Below are 18,252 nucleotides of genomic sequence, written 5' to 3' on the forward strand. Positions count from 1 at the left end.
AGCGTGGGCAGAAGCGGGTAGGAGCACTAAACCAACAGCCTCCGGAGTCAGGACAGGAGCGTGGGCAGAAGCAGCCAGGAGGAACGAAACGAACGTGGGCAGAAGCGTCCAGGAGCAAGGAAACGGGGTCAAGGAAACAACACCCTGCGCGAAAAAGATCCTTTGTTTAATTCCCTTAGCGGTCAGAGAACTGTCATTCAGGCACTCTTCACATCCAATATGGCAATGTGCTGTACCTCGGCGTGGATAAGACTTCCATCCAACGCTTGCAGACTATTCGAAACATGGCTGAACGGTTGATTTTTCATCTACTGAGGCGTGCCTCAGTCTCCCCTCTGCTTTAGGAACTTCACTGGCTCAAGGTCTCTAAATGCATTGAGTTCAGGGCATTGTGCTGTATGTTTAAGGACAAACATGGCCTAGTGTGGTCATACATTCGCAAACTGGTGACTCTTTATTTGCTTCTCAAACCGCTGAGATCTTCAAGCCTTTTGCTGTTCTCCATACCCAGGTTCAGTAAAGCCTGCATGAAAGGCTGCTCCTTTGCCTACCCAGGTCCTAAACTGTGGAATTCTTTCCCGGTAGCTCTTAGGAACTGCAACTCCTTACTTGCTTTCCGTAAGAACCTGAAGATCTGGTTATTCTATTGTCTGGGGTAGCTGGGCACATTAGAAATCTTTCAAATAAATAAAAATAAATAAACGTGGGGGTAAAATTTACTATTCCCACTGCATTCACTGGTGCAGTACATAGAGAGTACTTCACTTCAAACAAATAATGTATTTAAACAACTCTATTAAATATCAAAAATCTAAAATTCCATATATCAATATTAAATGTCTTAACTTTAACAAAAAAATTAAAATAACATAAATATTAAAATTTGTAATAATTATTATCAATCAATTAACACAAATAATATTGATATAATTAACACCTGAACTCCTATTCCTATAACGGGCAGTCAGACCGCTGACCGTTGTTGCAGCGGTCAAGAGACCACCAAACAAGTTGTTGGTGGTCTGACCACCCTAATACAATATGACCAATGGGGTGGCAGTCGGAAAGTTCTTTTTTCCACTGGGGTTTGTGCTGTAGCCCATGATAAGGGGTGCAGCACAAGCGGCAGTGGAAAAACCACTTTGTGCATATCCATGCTCTTTGTGGCACACGATTCATGGATGTGGGGGGACACTACATGTGCCTTCAGGGCCCCTAGGTGACAGAGGCCTGTTTGGGGCCCCCAAAGTCCCTTTCCGGCTGCCTTTTCATGATGGTTGGACCGCCATGAAAAGGGAGTCAGAAAGGGGCATTGTAATCCTTACCACAGTGCCTGCGCAGGCCTCGCCCTATGGTAGGGATACAATTCTCACCACTGCATCAACAGGATCCTGGATCCTGTTGGAATAAGTGGTCTTTCTCCCCGACCTCTGCGGCCCAACAGCCTGCATTGAAATGCAGTGGTCGGACCGATGGCATGGATGTCGAGCCGACCACCACTGACGGCCTGTTGGTTCACCCGACATCCTAATCAGGCCCCTATATTCCCACAAGCAATTAAAATGTAACGTAAATAAACAAAGTATAACACAATTAACATATTAAATATTAATATATTTGTTTTTTAAATAAATGAATATTTTTAAATTTATGATTGCTTAATAGCTTCCACCAAATTTCTCGATAAACGTAACAAATATAATACATTCACAATTAACGTAATTATCAATTAAATAATTATTGATAAAACAATAATTAATTATCAATAAATTATTTCTTAAGTAACTTCCCACCCGGTAACCCAAAAAACACAACCCTCACCTGACACATAAAAAAACTCTTAATTACACAATTTACATAATTAATTATCAATTACATAATGAATAATAATTTAAATAATTGATAATTAACTATAATACTTCCCACCCTGTACCCATATAAACACAACCCACACATCCCTAATTAAGTAGCATGAAATAATTAATAATTAAACATTTGTTATTATTTACAATTAATTTAATTCCCACCCTGTACACCTACAAAACTCAAAACCCACACCTAAAACATAACACCAAAAATAAATTAATTACTCAAGTTACATAATTATTTATTAAGAATTTTATATTAATTGTCAAATAATTATGATTAAAGCACTACCCACTCTATGCAGCTACAAAATCCGCAACCCGGTATGACACTAAAATTAGCAATAAACAACTAAATTAAATTAAAAACCAACTAAACATTTCCGAACTATGTTAAAAAACATTACCAACAATCATGGATGTCAACGAACGTCCTTAACCGTAGTCTGTCCTTAATAAAACGTATTGTTACCAAGGGCGAAAGGGCACCCAGGACCCGTCCATCTAGCATAGGAGTACAGCCCCCCCCCCTTTCCAGGCTCATTCAAAAAAGTTCGAAATATAGGCATCATTATTGACATCAACCTGTCTCTGGAGCCCAACATGGCCAGAGTCTTAGTAACATGTTTCTCACAAGTAAAAACATTGAAAACAGTATCTCCAGTTTTTCAAAGGGCACAATGCCCTCATGGGGTCAAGTCTAGAATATGGTAATGCCAACTAAGGAACTTCTCATCAAACTACTCTATTGGATTCTGTTTGACCAGAATGCAGCTTCTTGCCTTTCATCAGGGTTGTCTTGGAGAGACTCAATTATTCCCTTTATACTATACAGACAGTTGCTGTCTGTATGGAGCAAAGATTTGTTCAAGGCAATGTTGCTTTCCCACTGAACCTTATACTAATCTACGCTCAAATGTTGGGCTCCCAAGCTGAAATGGCCCAAAGTAAGAATCCTACTATGTTCTTACAAGTCAGTTCCCACAGATAAGCCCAAAACAAAAAAAAATGGTGGCATACAGTAGCAGAGCTTTTTTGGTGGCTGAACCAAGACCTTGGGATGACCTTCTGTGGAACTCCATACAGAAGCTAGGCTGGAAAAATTCTGCAAGGGCTAGCGATTTAAGAAATAGCCCTTCACTCTACCCTAGAGGACGTCCCTCCCATTTTACCTTTACCCTTTCTTCTTTTTATTTGGTAAGGGTCATCTGTTATGTTCTACAGTGCCTAGACGCTTTCCTGTACATATCCTTTCCAAATAAATATAGTATAATAAGCACTATTTACCCCTTACCTCAGCTCTGGAGTCTGGTTGCTGCACACTTGCAAAGGGCTCACCAGAGAAGGCATAAATAGGCATCCAGGGTCATAGGTCGTGTTTGAGGAGCCAATTGAACATTGTGAAATATTGTCCAACTCAGCCTGTTCTAGTGAAACTAATCTATGTTGAAATTCGCTGACAGCACAGCAAGTGGGCAGTGTCCAAACTCAACATGCAGCATGTCTGAAGGTTGTGTTTGTCCAAACCAATCCATGCTAATTTCAAAGTCGAGTACTAGACACAATATAATGGGCCTTTAAGATAAGATTCGGTAGCATGCAAGATAGCTCAGTGGGGTAATTATCTTGCAGCAGTGATCAGTGTATAAAAATCTTGGTGGATTGACTAAGTCATTTATCTTTCTATGTTAATTCAAGTGATTGCAATTGTTATTTAAGGTAATGTTACTAAAATGCCAAGTTATCTCTCTGTATGTAGAACCATATAAGAAAATATGTTACTTAAATGCTCAGTTACTTGCCTGTACAATTTAAGACGAAGTATAGGCAAACAACAGTAACAAGCATTGGCAAAGTCGATAGGTTGGATGATTCTATTGGGATGTTGTAGACAAGCCAGCGAAGTGCAAAGAGGATTTCTGCAGCCACCTCAGGGGAGCTTTGCTAATACTTGTTGTCAAGGAAACCTAGGGGCATATTACCAAGCAATATCGATAATTATCGCTATTGCTTGGTTAGCGAGAAAAAAATATCGCCGCACACCGAGGATTTTTACCGCTGAGATACCTTGATATTATCAAGGTTTATCTCAAAAGCAGTAAAAATCCTACGAAATGCATGAATATCGCTGAAAAATCAGCGATATTCATGCATTATCGTGACAATGCTCTTAGCCATGTTATCCACCTTCCATTGGATAACATGGCTAAGAACTGCTTTTAGCAGGCGTTAGCTTTTGGAGATATTCACGCTCTTGCTAACATCTTGGCACGCCAACTTTGCATGTCATTAGCGATAATTATCGCTGACATGCAAAGTGGGCCCCTAAATGCCCGCTATTACCTACAAGCTGTTGCTAACTGGTGTTAGCGACAGCTTGGTAATAGGGCGATAAAATTATCGCCGCATTAGCGTGAAAAAGTCCCGCTAATGCGGCGATAATGCCCTTGGTAATATGCCCCTTACTGTTCTATGACACCAATGACGCACATGCGTTACCATGCACCCACCCATGGAATTTATTGTAAATTCCTAGATACTCACAATTGTGACCAGGAATTTGCTCAAAAACCTTACACCACCTCAAGGCAGGCGTAATGGAGGAGAAATTATTTACTTTCTCCATGTACTCCAAACGTTGCATATGTGCTGCATTGTACAGCACATAGAGAAGTTGGGAAAGTATTAAAACATAGCTTTTGTACTGGGACAATCCTTTATCAGTACAAAATGTAGGCTACAAATATCACACTATGGTGCAAGGGTGTGTGCTGGTGCATAGCAGCTTAAAGTGTGACAGCGCGAGAGAAGAGGAATATAGCACCGTTTCTTAGGAATCTATGACGTTATTCAGCAGCCTTTTCCACCGCAGGGAATCACAACGCGGTCGTTACAACGACAACGTTGTGATTCCGCATACCCTTACTCCGTAAGTGGGAACAACGACTTGCGGAGGGAGGGCGCTGGATGTTGGAATAGTATAATTTACTATTCCAACTCCAGTCTGTGCGGGCACGAGGGAAGGTGTTGGATTTTAAATCCAACCCCCCCGCACGTCGTTGTTCAGACTTGCGGAGTAATGGTATGCAGAATCAAAACGCGGTCGTTGTAACGACCGCGTTGTGATTCCCTGCGCTAAAAAAGTTTTGTGGTTAACTTTGTTTACCATTTCTTAGTAGATATGCTGCTCTTTATCTCTTTCCCTTTGATGCAACATAGTGTAGCAAAGCTGTGTTGCATCAAGAATTAGTACATTTCCCCATAAAGACAGAAAATAAAAACATATCTCCTTTTTATTGCTGTTAAATGGCAACAGATCAAAGAGGTGTTATTTGTTCACATTATTGCTACTAGATAGCATTGATAACCATGGCTGGTTGCATTGGAATGTTTGTGTTCCACCCATATAAAACGCCATTGATGCAAAAAAACTTAAGAAGTACATATAGTTACTATGCATTACTTTGAGTCAACGTTTAGGGCAAATCAAGTGTTATCCTTGAAAGTTTAGGGCAAATCAAGTGTTATCCTTGAAAGGAAATCCCAAGGAAATTATCACCGCTTTAGCTGCCGTTTTCGGCAACTAAGCCGCGATAATTCTATTGCCCTATTAGCAAGCTGTCGCTAACAGCAGTTAGCGACAGCTTGTAGGCGATAGCGAGCGGTTTGGGGCCCGCTTTGCATGTCAGCGATATTTATCACAAACGACATGCAAAGTGGGCATACCCAACCTGTTAGCGACTGAAAGCAGTTACTAACATCGCTATCGCCTATTACCAACACAGGCGTAGCGATGGAAATATTTGCGCTATGCGCGAATATCTCCAAAAACTAACGCCTGCTCAGACCAGTTCTTAGCTAATATATCCAATGGGAGGTGGATATAATGGCTAAGACCCTGTTAGCGATAATGCGTGAATATCGCCATATTCACGGATTTCGCCGCTGTCGCCGGAAATGTTATCGCTTTTCAGATAAACGTTGCTAATAGCACGTTATCTCAGCGATAAAATCCGGTGATGCGCGGCGATAAAAAAATTGCCGCTAACCCTACTTAGCAATAAATATCGCTATTTGTTGATAATATGCCGCTCTGTCTGAGAGTCTGTTTGAACAGTGCATGGTAATCAATTACTATATCTTCACAGTAGGTTCTGCTATTAATGACATGAGGCTAGAGTTGGAGGAATGGCAGCTAGTTAAAAGCCTGACAGACATGCAGACATGCTTCGTCCTTTTGAGGTCTTCACCCGTGAAGTCAGCAGGGAGGACTGTTCTTTGAGCAAAGCTATCCCATTGTTGTGCATGCTAGAGCACCAACTGAAGGCGGTGTCTTCAACGTTGAGAGATGATGGTGGAAAGCAAGCTGCATATCTGTTGGCGGAGAACTTATTGAGACGCCTAGTTGCCAATGAAAGGCTTCAAAAGATACATACAGAACAACATTATATTTGTGCCACTATTCTGTATTCACGGTACAAAAAGGCAGTGGCCAGAAAAGCATTCATTGCTTTTGATGAGGCAGATGTTTCAAAGTAAAAACATTGGATAGCTGTGTCAGCCAGTCGGTTCGAAAAATATCAGCAGAAAATTCAAGGAGCCGTCAGAAGTCCAACTGAATCAGCAGACGATCCAGCGTCAAGTTCCACTTCTGAATCTGTGGGCAAAGGGAGTAACTTTCCCTCATAGCCGTTAACGACACCAGCAGCAACCCTATCATCATCCTCACCTGCACCAGGCCCACCCATAATATTGTCGGAAGCGGATTGGCTAACTCATCAAGGGTTTGTTCGTTCCACTGCTGAGAAGGCCACAGATGGTACGCAAAGTGGAGCAACCGTGGAGAACCTTGAGTTGATGGTGCAGGCCTATCTGGATGACCCAACACAGGTCTTTGTTAATACGAACCCATTGCTGTATTGGTACAGGAAAATGGCTCTATGGCCACTGATCACCAACCTGGCTATAAATTATTTGTCTTGCCCACTCGCAAGCGTGTCTTCTGAACGTGTTTTCAGTGCTACTGGTGCCATTGTAACTTCAAAAAGGACCCGCCTCTCTGCCAAAAATGTGGAGAGGTTAACACTGATCAAGATGAATCAGCACTTGATACCACCAGATTACAAAGTACGTGAATGCACGCAGGAAGAAGAGGACACCGACTTAGGTGACAGAAGTTCTTCTCAGTTACCTGACCTACTCCCGTCTCAATTCATGGAGTTGGAGGATGAGCTCTACTTCCCTGACACCGAGCCCTGAAAATGACTTCCTTTTTTTCGTCCTTATTCACTTTTATTCATGTGTGTTTTTCTTTGTTTTGCAACATTTACCACAACAAAACTCTAATCACCTAATCACAACAAGTCCATCAGCAGCACTGTCTTCATCTTATATTCCTTATTGATTTGAAGGTGCCGCAGTCTGCATTCCTGAGGTTCACAAGTTCACAACTCAGTCATGCTCCTTTATACTCCTCCTCCAGACTCCCCCTATCCATTTCACTCAAGGCAGATGGATGGATTACGCCGAGTCCCCTCAAGTGGGACTGAAATTACCTGACTGACTACATGCTTGCTGATTGCTGACAGAGTTACTTTTGATATTGACAGGAGGGCTGCCTTGTGGGCCCTCACTTTCGAAAGAAGATGGGGACAAAAAGTAGAACAGGTAATGAATAATTGAGAAGATGGCATGCACTGGACAGCAATGGCTGTCTGGCTCTGATGAAACAAATTGCTGTTTGTTTTTTGTGCATGAAATGATGATTCATATGTCTTGTCTTAGTTATTATTTAATCTTTCACACAGTAATTGTAACTCATGTCAACTACTCTTTTTTTTTTCCTTGTTTAATTAAAATTGTACTTCAAATTCAGGGGCCACTATATTGCATTTCACAAAATATGCAAAATGTACTTGGAGCGGACTCACTTGCCAATATACCATGATGATTGATTAAATAGTATATCTTTTTTCTTTACAGTCACTCACTGGGATGGATGGATCATCAACGTCGATTTACAGAAGAACTATGGCCAATTCTTGAGTGGCAAATAGGTAAACCAGTCTTTAACAACTACTACAGCAGGACTACATGTCTGTCTATTCGTGGTACGTATTGGTCGAGGGCGAGGCAGTGTACTGTTCTTGTTATGCAAGGCAGAGTCCACTCCAGACAGCTGTTCATGTAAAATTGGGGCTATGTGGCTTGCTGCATACAATTAGATATGCTTTGTCTGACAAAGAGCCTAGGTATGCTACATCAGGTTGCTTCATTCAGTGGTGCCTGCCTTGACCCTCTGCATGGCACTGCCTCAAGCTTGGGCCAAACATCCGTTATGTTTGCAAAATTTGCTGTTTTTCGGTATTTCGCAAATCTCGCAAAAGTACCGAAAAATAGCAAATTCTTGAGCGGAACTGATTTTTGGCCCATGCTTGCGGCAGGGCCATGCAGACGGTCAAGGCAGGCACCACTGAGTGAACCATCCTCCTGATGTAGCTTACCTAGGCTCTTTGACACAGACAGACAAAGCATATCTACGGTTTAGGGTTCAGTGAGATTTACTAGGGTTTTGGGGTTTAAGTTGGTATGGTTCACGCTGATTCTAGGGCTCGGGCCCAATGCAGGCTCGTTCATAATGATGTTGGTAATGTTTTAGGGGGGTTTGGTGTTCTTTGGTCTAGAATTGGCAGAATTTTGGCCTTTTTGGGTGTTTTGCGGGTGCGTGTGTTTGGGTGAAAACTAAGTGAAAACTAGTCGTAGACCTTCTTCTTCTTCTTCTTCTTCAAAGAGCGCAGTGGTTCGATTTTGTTCTGCCTTGCTGAGATGCTTGTGAATTGCTGGAACAAGTGACTGTCCAGGTGAGTTTCAAGAGGATCAAAGTAGTGGAAGTGCTGAAAACAGCAATGTTTTGTGAACAGCGCAATTTGCCATGTTTTGAATATACCAGTATTGCATGTTTTTTGGGGGCTGTTTGGGGGTGTTCTAGATTTGTGGGGGAGTAGGTCCGGCCGCTATCCTAATGACCCCCTTAGTTTTAAATTCATTTTTGATCAATTTAAGTGTATTAAATTAACCTACAAATATTTTTTATGATTTTTAATAAGTATAATAATGTAATCCTCCAAAAGTAAACTGTTATAGCTATTTATCACATATAAAACTTACTAAAAGTTATGTGTACATTTAATGTAATTAAAATTTACAAAAAAATGTATTTACCTGCCCCTGACGAAATTTACCTTTAAGACCGACTTCAGTGCCTCCAATTTCTCTTGGAGCCCAACGCATATCAAATACCTAGGTCTCCACATTACCCCTTCCATCTCCGATACGGTATCCCTCTGCCTGACTAAATGTATTCAAAAGCTGTCGGATTTAACTACCAGATGGCACCCTCTTTACCTGTCTTGGTGGGGTCGTCTCGACACCATCAAGATGATGCTGTCTCCTATAGTCCTTTATACCATTTCTAATATCCCTGTGCCTATTCCCTCTAAATTCTTTAGGAAAATTAACAAGATCCTGTCTTCCTTTCTGTGGAACGACAAGAAGCCCCGGATGTCCCTCTCTAGATTGATTCATCCTGCATCTGAGGGCGGAGTAAACTTCCCAGATTTCCCAGCATATCAAAAAGCATTCCTGCTGCGCCAAGCTTCTCATTGGTTACAGGACCCTACCTCTCCTTATCCTTTGTGGGCTAAGGAGGAGCGCCTTTTTCTTTCTCCCTTCTCGTTTGCGGAGTACTTGCCCTTTTCCCGCAAGCCTTCTTCGATTCCTACTCCTATCCACAAATTTACCACTAAGCTCCTTCTCTCCTCCAAGCCCTCCCCTCCTAATTCCATTGCTGACCTTCTCTCTTCCACAATATGGCATAACAAACATCTTCTAATTCATGATAAACCCTTTTACTGGAAGTCCTGGAGACAAAAAGGCTTAGTTTGGGTCTCGCAATTATTTTCACAATCGACATTTTTCCCTTTCTCGACTCTGTGCTCTTCCTTTGATCTACCTGCATCATTCGCTCCCAAGTACCTTTTACTCAAAGCAGCGGTGATGACTTCTTATACCCAGCTCCTGCAAGCACAGATACCTCACCCCTCCTCCACATGCGTTACACTACTCCATTCTCTTCTCCGTACTGCCCCCAAGGCTTCAGCTCTCTACAAATATCTTCATGCTCATGGCTCCATTAGACCCAAGTCCAGGGTGAAGGAACAGTGGGAACAGGATTTCGACACTACTTGGGCAATCCCCGTGTGTGACAAAATATGGACCAAGATCCGTAAATCGTCCAGAGCAGCAACCTTGACGCAATCTCTATATTTCATTTACAATAGGTTGCTACACACGCCCTTCACCCTCAGTAAGAGGTTTACCGCTATCCCAGATGTGTGTTGGTCCTGTTCTTCCCTGCATACTACCCTATTTCATATGCTGTTCACTTGCAAGTCTGTTCACGAGTTTTGGATACAGGTGTGGGCTCAAATTAATGTCATTTTTTGTACTCACATACCCCTCTCCTATGCTCACATCTTCTTGGGAAGCCTCTTATCTTGTTGGACTGATGTTGACTTTGTTGTTCGTATTGTTGACTTATTGCTAGCTGTAGCGTTTCAGCAGATCACTATTAATTGGAAGGCTTCCTCCGGCATTTCCTTTAAAGCATGGTGGTATAATGTTTGCCATAACCATAGGTTAGACACTACTTTTGTCTTCCCTATTAACATGGCTGCTAAGCGTGCTGAACTATGCCTTCCTATTACGTTGTACCTAGACAATTGTGCTCTACGTTCTTTTCGTCCAAAAACTACCCAGCAAGAAGTCCTCAAACCACCCTGAATACCCTTCGCATTCCTTCTTACCTTCGTTTTCACCTGTTATTTGAATAATTCTACTTGATATATGTATAACCATCATATTATTTATGCTTCATTGTATTGCCCATGCTTTGTTCTTTGCCATTGACTTTATTGTAATATTTTCTCTGAGTGTTTTTGTTTTGTTTTGTTTTTTCCCTCCTCTAATCCCCCTTTACTACTCTTATATTGTTTATGGTACTTTGCATTTTTATCAATAACATTTTTCTTGAACTTAAAAAAAAAATAAGTGTAAATATACCCAGTGTAGACTTACATGTTCCTGCCCGCTGAATTAGGGGATGTATTCAGTACAGACATTAAATATGTAATTATTTATAGGTTGTATATAGTGCTAGCTAGAGCCGAAGGTATCAGAGCACTTTACATATAATGCAAAGATCGTTTGATTGTAGTACATACATATATGCAGAGAAAGAAAATTGTTAGGCAATCAAGATAGTTATAATATGAGGACATTAGAACAGCATAAGTGAATGGAGTGAATGGCATAGTAGACAGCTGAAATGATAAATCGACCACTGCAACTGGTCTAGTCGGATTGGGTGTGTGGTTTGGGAACCTAACTCAGTTTGCGTAGGTATTAAAGTATTTGTTGAGCAGTAGGTATTTAAGGTCCCATTTGAAGCAGGAAAAGAAGGGGCTGCAGCGGAGATCTCTAGGGAGTGAATTCCAGATCCTGGGTGCATTTCCAGAGAATGAGCGTTTCTGGGAGGATTTCTTTTTCAGTTTGGGTGGTATGAGAAGAAGTGAATTGGCGCTTCTCAGTGTCCTGGCTCTTCCTGCTTTCGAAAGCTTAGTATCTAGATAGTTGGGGTTATGAGTGGGAAGGGCTTTGTGGGTGATGCAAGCAGGTGATGCAAGCAGTTTTGTAGATACATCTTTATTTGATGGGAAGCCAATTGAGGTTCTTGAGGGCCAGTGAGATGTGCTCAAACCATTTAAAACATGTGAGGGGCTGGACAACCATGTTAGGAACTGTTTTTAGGGGGGCAATGTGAATTTTTGTAGTTCCTGTGAAGATGGCATTGCCATAATTCAGTTTTCAGAGGACTAGAGATTGCACTACCATATTAAAATTATCAGGGGGAATGAATGGTTTGATTTTCTTGAGGTATTTTAGTGTGCAAAGCGCTCCTTTGGCAGAGTTGTTGATGTGGTCCTTCAATTACATGTTTTTGTCCAGGGTGATTGCAAAGGACTTTATGAAATATGACTGTAAAGTTACCACTAGTAGTGATTTTTCAAATGTATTTAAAATTTGGCACACTTGGTGGACACATTTGCAATTAAGGACAGAGTTCCCCCATTGGTAAAGTATAGGGAAATTAAAACATTGTATTAAAGTTTATAAAAATAAAGAAACATTTTTGTATGTTACATTTTAATGTTAAATTATTTTATCTACGTGTTTTAATTTAGAAAATTGATACTGCACTAATAACTATGGGGCCGATTAGGATTGCGGTGAATCCGCATCCTCCGGGCCGGCGGAAGCCATCGCCGGCCCGGAGGATGTGGATTCACTGCTGCGGTGATTGAAAAGACCCCCCGCCAGATTAGGATGGCAGGGGGGTCGGGAAGACCGTCCGCAGCTTTTCCACCACGGTCCCGCGGTGGGAAAGCTCTAATATCGTGGCGGTGTCTATCAGACACCACCAGCCATATTAGGATGCCTGCGGAAACATGCTTTTCCACGGCGGGTTTTCCGCCGTGGAAAAGCATGTGGTCTTTGGTGTTTGGGGGCCCGTTGCGGGCCCCCAGGGTGTCAGGGGGTGGGGGATGCACATGGGGGGGGTACCTATGGTACCCCCCAGCATTTACATGCACAAAGCGGCAGGCACCGCACGGTGCCTACCGCTTTGTGCATGTAAATGCAATATATGCATTTTTAACCTTGCGGCGGGTGCTGCTTCAAGCAGCACCCGCCGCAAGGTTAAAGGTACGGGATGTGACCGCCAGGGTGGCGGTCACATCCTAATTTGCATGGAGGGACCGCCGCTGCCCATGCGGACAGTCCATCTACCTCGGGGTGGCGGACGGATGTAGGTCCGTCCGCTATCCTAATGACCCCCTTAGTTTTAAATTCATTTTTGATCAATTTAAGTGTATTAAATTAACCTACAATTATTTTTTATGATTTTTAATAAGTATAATAATGTAATCCTCCAAAAGTAAACTGTTATAGCTATTTATCACATATAAAACTTACTAAAAGTTATGTGTACATTTAATGTAATTAAAATTTACAAAAAAATGTATTTACATTTATTTTTAAATTGACAAAAGGTCATTGAATTGTTTGAAGTAAAATATTTATTTATCATTTATATTATGTAAAGTAAATTAATATTTATTTATAATTTACATTTATTTTCTAACATTAAAATGTGATGTATATACTTTTTTAATATTACAATTTGTTAATTTATTTTAACACTATTTCCTTTGGGGTTGCTTCTACCTTCATTATTTGTTATTTGAGGGTTTTGCAGCACCTGTGGGTGGCCATGATTTATACCCTGGAGCGCAGTCCACCAGTCTGCCCTACTTAGAGACACTTTCCTGCCTGGTCAGTACCCCTGTGCTTTCACTGTACCACAACAGTGGCTCTTTTCACAACACTAAAAATTTGCCGAGCTAACTCCATGTATGTAATGTCCTCCCAGAAAAAAATGTTTGTTACAATTTCTATTAATTTTGCAATTTTCAAGATTAATGCAAGCTATTTCAGTCATCAATGCTGCTGCATTACTAAAGGTGGGGGAGACGCTGAAAGCTCAAGTTAGGTTTGAGCCTGAAGCCGGCTCTGGTTCAGCTTGTGGCTCTGTTGGAACCTCAAACATTTCATGAGCTGCTCTTTCACGTGGTTTCTGCCTGCCTTCCTCTATCTGCCCAGGATGTGGCATTCGGCCCAGAGCTGCAGACTGTGTTACTGTAGAACCAGGTTTGAGTCTTGGCATCAGATCAACATCCTGTGATTTTGGACAATTCACTTAATCTCCTCATAAATGATGTGTGTGACCTTGTTTATGTGACTGGTGCTCATTTGAAGTGCTCCAATTCCTTTGGGTGGAGTTTGGCTATATGGAAAACTGCAGAAAAATTAACCAAGAGGTAAAAAGAAAGCCCTAACGTAGGGGAAGACAAATTAAAATCCATTTACTCACTGATTTGTAGAAAATGAAACCAGAAAACAGATAAATCTAAGCTTCCAGCTCAAATTTTGTGAGCTTAGGCAAGTGTTTTATTTCACTAAAACCTTTTTTCTTCATTATCACACATGAAAGCACTTTCAAATGTGTGTGTGTTCAGACAAACAGTAGTAAAAAAAAATCACTCTTAATAAGTACTTTTCACTCCATTGCTATAATGTGCCCTATTAATATCAAAGCTTCCACCTGTTAAAGAAATACCCTTTTTTAATTTTGAAGAGGCTTTATCATCTTTTACGTGATGTTTGTTGTATGATTTACAAACCAAATATTTTCAGGCCTGGGCTTGTGCACAGACTCTAAGAGCAGAGCCAGACCATTCACTTGGCTCTAGCTCGGCTCTAGCTCAGCTCTCCCTGTTAATCTGTTGACTCGCCCACCTCTAGGCATCGCTCTCAGATACATTACCTTAAAGTTCAAATGTAGCTGAAGAGAGGGGGTATGATGAAGTCCTTGTCCAATGATAACCCACGTAGCCCAAAACATACTGATAACAACAGTTATAATTCCATCAACAGTAAATCACTGTCATTGCAACCCTGTGCCAATATTATATTTTGAAAACCAAACCCCTGGCCAAAGGGGACATTGGATCCTTCAGCGTCTACTTATGTGTGGCGCGGTGGGATGGCTCAACAATGTCAAACTACCAGTGGTGGCTTGCCTAGGGCGTGCTGCGGGCGGTGGGCGGGGCGGGGGAGGGGCAGGTTGGGTGTAATAAACTCGGACATACCACGGAACTGAGAAAATAATTACTTTCCTCTGTTTGTCGTATGTCAAAGTTTGCAGCCCCCCTACCCTGCCCCTACCCTGCCTCACCACCCCGCAGGACGCCCTATGCGAGCCGCCACTGCAAACTACAGCTTTTACTTAGGCCTTACTATGTACATCACTATCAAGGGAGGGCCAGTGTTGCCTTAAGATTTTTGGGGGGCCAAGTCCAGAACAGCCTTGTAGGTTTTTACCTCCTCCTTTCTCCACAACCGCACACAAAGAATAAAAATCAATAACTTTGAGTCTGACCCCCTTCCAGTCAACAGAGGAGTTCCATAAGTGTCAGTACTCTCTCCCCAACTTTTCAACATTTACATGGAACCCCTCACTACACTTCTCAGGAACTCCAACATCCCCTTCCACCTCTATGCAGACGACACACAACTTTATCTGGAAACCACCTCGATTAAAGACATACACAGACTAAATGTCATGCTCAAAGAGGTCCAACATTGGCTTTCAGCGAACCACCTTAAACTTAACCAAGAGAAAACAGAAGTTCTCCTAATTTCTAACAGAGATGAAAACCCCCAAATCGAAGAATGACTCAAAGTCATTGTCGCCCTCAATGGTGCCCTTGCGCCAACGGACTCGGTGAAATCCCTAGGTATTACCCTTGACCCCAAACTGGACATGAAAAAACACATCTCAAAAGCTGCCAAAAGTGCGTTCCTAAATCTGAAACTGCTATACAAAATAAAACCCTTCCTCCCCCTGAAAGATCTTAAGCAAGCCACCCAGGCACTGGTGCTCTCCAGAATTGATTACGGAATCGCAGCCCTGACCAGGACAGCAAAATCCCACCTAGGTCCCCTGACCACTACCATCAATGCCGCAGCAAGAATGGTCACAGGAACTAAGAAATTCTAACACATTTCTCCAGGCACTCAAGGAACTGAAGTGGCTCCCTATTGATCAACGAGCCAGCTTCCGTACAGCCTGTCTCACCCACAAAGCCCTGCACACAGGTAAACCAGAATACCTGGCCGCCAAACTCAAAGGGGCTGGCCAGTCCAGGAACCTCAGAAGCTCCAACACGCTTCTACTCATCCCACTGAAATCACGGAAAACACAAAACCGCAAATAAATCCTTCGCGGGAAATGCACCTAAGATCTGGAACTTCATCCTCCCCCACATCAGAACGACCACCTCCTTCCCGAAATTCAAGATCCTTCTCAAAGCCCTCTTCCTAGAGCGCTCTCGAACGTAACGAGAAATCCACAAATTACTTTGGGAAGGGCAACTAACTCCTCTTCCCGATCCCCCTCAGCCTGAAGATCTGTATTGTAACTTTGTTTTTAATGCTCTTAAGTTGGTAAATTGCCGATGTTTGTCTTTGCCAAAAATTGTTCATGTCTGTACCTGTTGTGAAAACAAAACTTCTAAAATAAATTATTACAAGTGAATGTTGATGCAATGTTGTTGTTGCTGGTACGTTCTGACGTCAGAACGCACCTGCAAGAAAATAAATAAAAGGCGTTTATTGGCAGAGTAAACTACCCAGGTACTATTTCAACACATTGGGGGTCATTAGGATCGCGGACGGATTGGAGGACCAATAAGGCGATTACCGCCTGTGGTTAGTAAAGTTTTCTGCATGTGTGTCTTACTCTTTGTGTTAAAAGTGGGGATTTTGCGTCTATTTTACGTTGTTGAAAAGAGAAAACAACGTCAACAAAAACGAGTCAAAATGAAACTCGCGAGGAATCAGCAAACCTAATATTGTCTGTGGGAACTAACTATCCTCAGAGTAATATTGGCATTCACAAGAAAATATTGTTAGTCTGCGAGGAAAAACTACCCGAGTGTTTAGACAAAGGAAAAGTGCGGAACTCGGCGAACTGAGGGGGGTGAATGTTCGGGAACTAGGCACGAACACGCTTGCATAATAAAAACTTCACAGAGCCCTGTTTGACACTACATTTGAGATCAGGTCCTATTCCTCCCGCCACTTTTCTCTGTACTCACAGTTCCTGCGGGGTGGGGGACGTTGCTTCGACTTCTGAATGTTGTCCCTGCCCATCGTCGGCTCCCGGTTGTTCCAGTGGTTCCTCCGCCTAGGGACCCTGTGGGAGCCTGCAGTCCCTGGCGTCGTGTGCCTCATGAGATGCTGAAGGTCGCCGTGCCTCCCGAGCGTAGGGTGCACGCCCCAGAACGTCACGTCCGGGCGGAGAGATGTCAGGAGATCCCAGACCCTGGACCGTTTCCGAGACCTACAAACTTCCCAAGGATCCTTGCTCTGGACAATTGGTCGATAGTTTAAAATCTGTGCTCAGTCAGTCCTTGGCCGCTCTGCTGACAGCGCAGAAAGATGCTAAACAAACTAAAGTGATATCTGAGCTCATGGGCCCCTGCCCGAAATGCTCAGAACCGAAGCCATACTGCCAGTCTCCAGCGACGTCATCACTGCTGTCCTGTGCTTGCGTTAAAAATAAAAACGTCAACAACAACGGGCTCTTGGTTGGGCAAAAACTCGTCCTGTTGTCATGGCGTTACGTTTTGCCCCAAGTGGCACAGGCGCCTTGTACTCAGGTACAATCCCCACGGCCCTATTCACACCAATAAATATTGTGATAAGATAACTGCAGAAAGGGAAGCTCTCTGCGGAGTGACCGGATACATCCGAGGGCCGGAGCTGCGTCAGGTTCTTTCAGTTCCTTCATCTGGTGAGCAGCGCCTCGTGAATGCGCGGGAGTGTCTCGGCGCTATCGAGGCGCAGCGTCGCATCCACCCACAGTGCTGACTCTCCTCTGGTCACTGCAGCCCCTGAAGAGAGCCACTCCCCGCGCACGTTCTTTTAAAAGGAGCAAGGATCCCTCAGGGCATCACGTGGGCATTGCCCAACACTCCCGTCTGTGATGTGTGGAATCCGACATCGAATGCACTAAGGACTGATGAAGTCACAGGGAAACCCCCTTCCGCCAGGGAAGTCTACGGGACCTCTGTTGAGATATCCAAGTTGGCTCCTGTCCTTGCAACTGCTGGAAAACCCTCAGGCTCGGGAGCATTCCTTGGCCGAAGAAAACAGGAGCAGGCGAACTACAGAACTCGAGCGTGCCAGGCACCGACAAAGAGGAGGGACGCCTACGAGAGAGGAAGATGTAAGTGAAAAGAAAGACAAATCACCTTGGATGGATTACCGATGATTGTGACTTCACTTTCACATTTAAAAAGTGAGATCAGAAGGAAACTCGAAGCACGTCCTGTCAGGCAATGTTTGTTCCAGGTACATGCTATATTCTCACCAGTCGCTGCCACATTAGTTAATACTTTCAGACTGGCATCACAGGTGTGTCTGGGCCCTGGTGCAACAGGTACACGTGTCGTGTCCAATGCTCTGCCCCACACATATATAACCCTAGCACACAGGGAATCTGAGCCCCAGACACAATTCGTTTTTTCTCTAAAACAAGGCTGAATCCCTGCCCACCCCCGAACTAAAACATTACGCATGCTAACAACTGCATCTTTAAAATAAACACTTTAGGGGCTCCGCACAGTGAAATCCCCAAGTAGTT

At 43.0% G+C, this 18,252-nt stretch overlaps 1 protein-coding gene across 3 annotated transcripts in view; it reads right to left on the reverse strand.

The window, feature by feature from the left end:
- LOC147698896 (uncharacterized) overlaps positions 1–17,509 on the reverse strand; it is a 120,843-nt gene extending 103,334 nt beyond the window's left edge. The window contains exon 1 of one of the 3 annotated variants that reach the window (XM_086935514.1): positions 16,703–17,509. The gene's annotated coding sequence lies outside the window, so the exon portion shown is untranslated. Of the gene's footprint in view, positions 1–3,152; positions 3,258–16,702 lie in introns of those variants that run through there. The other 2 variants (XM_086935511.1, XM_086935512.1) reach the window with 2 other exon arrangements.
- Between the last annotated feature and the right edge of the window lie 743 nt (positions 17,510–18,252).

This window comes from Lissotriton vulgaris, chromosome 8 (assembly GCF_964263255.1).
Source record: "Lissotriton vulgaris chromosome 8, aLisVul1.2, whole genome shotgun sequence".
Taxonomy (NCBI): domain Eukaryota; kingdom Metazoa; phylum Chordata; class Amphibia; order Caudata; family Salamandridae; genus Lissotriton; species Lissotriton vulgaris.